Raw genomic sequence first — 6,525 nt, 5'->3', positions numbered from 1 at the left:
GCTTGTCTGAAACTTTCGAAGAAAACTTGCGGGTAGTAATGTTCAAGGTGGAGGCTCGTGTGAACGGATTCCCAATTCTGGCAGTTTTCGACACGGACAGGAATTGTATTGGCATCGGCTTGAGAATCGACTACCAGTGTCACCCCTTATTAACAGTTGTACTGTGCTGGCCAAAATGTTACAATGACAAGAGCGCACCTTATTGATAGGCAAACTGATATTGCTGCTTTGAGTTACTTGCCGTAAAATCCCGAGAGATGCCCCACCTCCGAAAAATAACTCACCCCTGTTTTTGGCTTATTTGCTATTTTCTTTTAAACATCGAAAGAGAGTCCACTCCTAGTAATCATAGTGTTCAGACTAATTATGACCTTGGCGTAAACGTCTAGTTAGCTATGGCGGGATATAAGCGAATATTGCTGACTGGGAAGTACAGTCATCTTTGCTTCATTGCCCCTCGCCACGATAAACTTTCTTGGTTAAAACACCGAAAGTTAGCCTACTCCTCATTTTCGCCAAATTTTCTCTTGGGTTATCTTGGGATTTTACGGTAGTTGCCTTGCACACACTGTTTGTGCAGTCGGAGTTTCTGCCACAAAAAGGCCAGGCCAGTCTGGAAAAGAGAAAGGTTACAAAAAACTAAAAAAAAAGGAAAGACGTTCACAAATCTCTGTAATGCGAAATTTAGAGCACAGCTTTTGAGCAGGGGAGGGTATACCCCTCCTCCTCTCCTGCTTCTCCAATTCAGTTGCCCCGCTAAATTTAGCGGAGAAAATGACGTTGCATGGCTTACTAATGGCACGTCACCTATGAGCAAATTCAGTTTCTCCGCTAAATTTAGCGGGAAAATTGACATTGTGTGATCTCAACACAAATTCAATTCCCCACTAAATTTAGCGAGGAATTGAATTGGTGTTGAAGTCACATGACGTCAATTTTCGGTTACGGCGACGCCAACGCCGCTCAACCCGGAAACGGGCGCCTAAGAGCTGCTCTCTAAAAGAAAACAATTGCACACGAGGAAGGAGTGTGTCTTCTGAGAGGGCAGAATTGAGCTGGCAATGAGAATTATTGCAAGTGTTTGCACTAAAAAAAGGATTGTCATCCTTTTAGAGTGCTCTTGGCATTTCAACCAATCTCTTTCTGCATTGATAAATGAATAAAAATAATGGCAATGTTGGCATAGTTGATAACAGTGCCAGCTATTCCATAGCAATTTTTATATGAGCAAAAATATAGCCAGATCTACAACAAAACAAGCACACAAACAAACAAAAATCGCACCAGAGTCGCCATTGTATATATTACAATTCAAACATGTTCGTCGATCCATTTTCGTGGCCTACCTGTGCCAGTGTGCACCGATGAGAGCACTTAAAGGGAAGCTACGGAGGTTCTTGAACAAAAAAAATGAGTTAGAAGTGAATTCTAGTGTATTTTTACCCCGTGAACCCAAATACCCAAACCACTTGCTGCGCAAGTATTGTTAAACGCAAGAAACCTCTAAAGACTGTCGCTGTACATAACGTCATCAACGGATCTTTTGGCTGCCCAAGGCTAGGGAGGCGGGGCTTCAGCCCTATTTTGAAATTGCTCTTGTGGCTCTCCAGCGCGTCACATTGAAACATAATTGGGGTATGTTTTTCTAATCAAATTTGGGGGTTTTACGTGCCAAACCTACGACGGGCATCTGGCACTCCCCAGCGAAGGACTGAGGATTAATTTCGACCACCTGGGGATCTTTTGACGTGCAACCGAAAGCTCGGTTACACGGTGCCTTCTCCGCAATAAGCCTCCGTCATATTGCGGGCACCTCGGTCGGGATTCGAACCCGCCACCTGGGGATCCGTAGGCCGGCGCTCTCGCCTCGGAGCCACCGAGGCGGCTGGTATGTTTTTCTAAAGCTTAAGTGAACGCAATTCAAATGTTTTTTTTCTCAAATGCAGAAGTGCCCCATCTTCCCTTTAATGTCATGTTCCACTCCAAGCTAACTGCAATCGCTTACCGCCCGCACCTGCAGCATCACAGAGCAGCGGCTGCGGTGGGTCTCTCGCCCTACTGTGCACCTTGTCTCTCGCAAAGCGCCGCCGCCACCACTCAAGAGCACCACCAGCAGGGAGCGGCAAACGATCCTGTGCCCACCCCACATGGACCATTTTAACCCTTTTGCATAGCATTCATTGCATTCGAAAATGAAATATGTTCACAGAAATATTTTGTTTTCCATACTGTCACGTTGCAAGCAATTCGCAAAGGATTATGTCATTCAAACTGAATGGCTAACCGCTAGGCTGCTGAGCGGCTCTTCTCGAGATGCAAAATTCAAAACATTTTTGGCTGCAGAATGAGTTGTAGCACCTCAATGCGATCCCATGTTCAGTAAAGCTTTATGAGCGCAGCAACAAAACACTGACCATTCAAAGGCCAGAGAATGCCTTCGCCCACCTTAGAAAGTTACAAAGGCCATTGGCAAGCTGGCCCTCCAGCTCACAAAGTTTCCAGTCTTGGTTCACCCACTTCTGGCCTTGGCCACGCGCTGCTCCGCCATTTGCCAGTTGCTGCAGGGAGATCCTGGTCAATGCCTCATCAAAGGAATAAATGTTGGGGTGTGCCCTTCTGGTCATGGTGCATGGGCGTACCACCCGGGGGGGGGGGGGGGGGGGGGGGTGCGCTTGCCCCCCCCCCTTTTCCCCTTTCTCAGAGTGGGAAGGGCAAGGCATGTGTTTTGCCCCCCCTGAAACGGCCGCCACTGGGCAGGGCAAACACTGGCCGGCGGCGCTCAAGGGACACAAAGAGCACCGCCATCCCGGCCCTGGGAAGGGGGGGGGGGGGGGGGGTCTGGTTTGCCTCCCCACTCAAAAACAAGTTGGTACGCCACTGTCATGGTGTTAATTTTTCTGTGCCATGATTCAATGTTGTTAATCCGTGAACCCCTGTTGCCATTCTGGTTCTATTGCTGGAGAGCAAAGTTACCATTTATTCACATACTGTGAAAGTAATAAAACACGTTCACAATGCCGGCGCCACCGGGAGAAGTCCCTTCTAGACGTAGGTGCGCCCAAGCACGTGGAACATCACTTACTGGTGCGAATGTCAGCGCCACCAACTTCTGTATGAGTGATCTTGCAGCGCTATTCTGAGCATAATCTGTCTGCAGACCGGCTCTTTGTATAGCAGCCCGCACACGTTGAGTGAAATGAAAGCAGCCCACACGTTGAGGGAATTGAAAATGGCACCCTTAGTGGGCTGTCGCAGGAAACGCTACCTGCAGTCCTGCAATCAATGCTTGCTCGAAATCTGTCGGGAACTCTTCAGGGCATGGGTATACAATACCCACACTAGTAAACACATTCCTTAGGTTCTGAAACACTCGCATGTAAGTGTCTCGGGACCTTCCCTGCAGCAAGAGATACACCGTGGGCCAGTGCATACCGTCCTCCTTGACTTGGACAGTCAAAAGCTGATCAAATATTTTCGGTACCACAAAAAACGTCTCATCCGCAAATATGAGCTTTGCTGAAGATAAGCACAGCAAAGCCTCGTGAGAAGCAAACCCCAAGATGCGTGAACCAGGTATGCTGCTATCGTCGATGGCAAGGAACGGACGACCGTCTTCAGTTTGCTGGTACAGTGTGCTCAGTTGTGCGTCATCGGCTGTCATAGGATGCAGTGGCTATACTCCGTTTCAACTTATGTTGTACCGCAGTGAAGGCTAGAAGCGTGAGCTCGCAGCATTGGCAGCTGCCCTTAATGCATGAGAGCTTGTGCCGCCAAGATGTGCCCTAGAGCAAGGAGCTCGCGCTTGTAACCTTTCTTGCAGTACATCATAAGGTGAAACAGAGTATAGTGACGACTTCTTTCCCGGTACAAAGTGTCCTTCAAGGGGCACTGATACCCCAAAGGTCATATTTTTTTTATTGTCTAATACGATGCAAGTGGTAGTCGTAGACACACAAAAAAGAACTTGTTGCAAAAAAAAATTTTGCCGTGCACGCACGCGCCTTTTTTCGCATTTATATCTCCCGCCGCTCACCTCCTTGCTTCTTTTGATCGGTGACATCAAAAATCAGCAAATTTAGAAGCTTTCTAGGCGACATTTCTATAACATTTAATAACAGCAATCGTAAAACGTTTTTTTAACGAAATTGCAAACACACTACGGCCCCTTTTTTTGAAATACCAAAAATCGGAGTTCGGTGAGATGTTGCTTCCTGGATTTGTATCTTCCCTCTGAAAACTCGGCGGCGCTCGAGCAGAGGGTGATCGGCGAGTTGGGGAAGAAACCGTTTTTTTCCCACGCCGGCGCCCTTCTATCCCGCCTGCTCACCTCCTCCTCGCTTCAGGTCGCAATGGCAACGGCGCTTTGCTTCGTAGCGTGGAGCGGAGATCCGAAAGAAAATCGAGTCGCAGGAGACCACAAAATTTGACTCGCTGCACTGGCGCGGATCGTGCGGGAACTTTCAATTCGGCATTTGGAAATTGTTTTTTTAATTCACAAATGCTGAATTCCCAAGTTTCAAATTTTGAGGGTAATGTCCTGGCATCGTTTTCAATCGTTTCGGATAATAAAAAAAAATGATTTTGATGTGTCAGTGCCCCTTTCAGGCTCGAAAATGTTGGTATTTCCGCCACAATTTCAGCCGGGGCCTAAAAAGTGTTAACAAGGACATATTCATTACACCATAAACGATAACTAATTCACATGGGGTATGCACTGATAATCGGTGCTTTCTTCGTGTAGTTCTTCGTTCAATGTATAGACTTAGGGCTGCGATGTGTGGATTGGCCACAACGTCCTTTTCAGTGTCATTCTCATCGTTTCTTTGACGATGGTCGACTTGTTGGGAGCGTGATTGTGGTCATCTCTGTTCAAAGAGTGGAAGGCTGTTCAACACAACGAAACTGGCTTTGTACGGAATGGGTAGCGAAAAGATAAATTATCTTGCGGAGCCTGCTCTTGATGAGATCTTGTTTGGTTAACACCGCAGCCGGGCAGCCAGACAAGACGTACATAGCACGCCTCCACGCTATGGCACCGCAAGTATTTTCTCTCTTGCCTTTGTATTTGTAACCAGGGTATCGGAACAAAACGAAAACCAAAAACGAAAAACGAAAAAAACGATATTTTTTGGCGGAACGGAAACGTAATCGAAACGTTATTTATTATTTTGTTCCGGAGTGAAACCGAAAAATTTTCTTATCGGTTTTCGGTTCAAGGGAAAATATCAGGTATTTCAGTAATTCGTTTCACGCAGCGAAGAGACTGCCGTTGGTTTGTACCATAATTAAAGAGAAAACAAGCATCGCCCCCGCGTCTAAACTCCGGGCGAACAAGCATAGCAAAAACAAAGACAAAAACTTCTACGAGAAACAAAAAACATGACGCAAGGCACCATTGCTTCCCACCAATGAGAGCGCGGTGGCGCGACGCCTTCACAGGCTCGCAATGCTCTCCTTGGCTCTTGCGCCCTCTCCCTCCATGCTTTCTTCGGACGACACAGACAGACAACAGATCACGGCAAGCGCGGGAAGTTTGTGACCCGGCGTTGTAGAAGTCCATCTTTTGTTTTTCTACGGATACGGCAGTCTGAGACTCTGTTGCAAAATGTACTTCTTCATCCCTATGGGCCTTCAGGGCCTTCTCGGCGCTGAAATTTATTTTATCGGACCAGAGGTCTTGCCTTTCACCGAGCACACTTGATGACGTGCTGCTTCTGAGATCATGCTCGGTGCCTTGATCATGATCTCATTCTCAAGGCAATGAACATGATCTCAGAAGCAATGTCGTTTCCGCGGATTCCTCTAGAGCACCTGAATTATCTATTTTTGTGTAAAAATAAACGTTACGTTCCTTTTAATTTTTGCTGCGATTTTTTTTTTTTTTTTTTATAGAAAGAAACCGTTACGAACCGTTACGGAGCATTATTTTTTCGTTCCGGAGAGGAAACGGAACGGAACTTTTTTGTATGGAACGAAAATCAAAACGGAACAAAAAACATTTCGTTCCAACACCCTGTTTGTAACCATCAAGATGGAGACACTTATTCTTTTTTTGTGTTTCTAAAATGACGAAGTCCTACATATCTTCCAACATGCTCCAAACAAAGGGCAGAGAGGTATAGAAAGGTGGAGGAACAGTTGAGGATGAAGCAAAGGTGACACATGGATGCTGCAAAGTGGTGCCATCTCGTGAATAGCACATGAAACAATTTTCCTTATGCCTGCATGCTGCCCCGAATCTGTTGACGTAGCTATGTGGTCACATGGTGACGTGGTTTCAAAAGTGCTGGCACTTTTTCTGTACTTCATTTTCTTCTGGCGCTGTTGATGTTAAGTTTTCATTGTGTGGAGCAAATGGATCATTGTGCTCGTCGTGTGTTATTGCTTGTAAGCAGGGTATCGGAACAAAACGAAAACCAAAAACGATATTTTTTGGCGGAACGGAAACGTAATCGAAACGTTATTTATTATTTCGTTCCGGAGTGAAACCGAAAAATTTTATCGGTTTTCGGTTCAAGGGAAAAT

This window comes from Ixodes scapularis, unplaced genomic scaffold (genome assembly GCF_016920785.2).
Source record: "Ixodes scapularis isolate PalLabHiFi unplaced genomic scaffold, ASM1692078v2 PGA_scaffold3__209_contigs__length_174095766, whole genome shotgun sequence".
NCBI lineage: Eukaryota > Metazoa > Arthropoda > Arachnida > Ixodida > Ixodidae > Ixodes > Ixodes scapularis.
The sequence above is the reverse complement of the archived record's forward strand: the minus strand, read 5'-3'. Positions refer to the sequence as shown.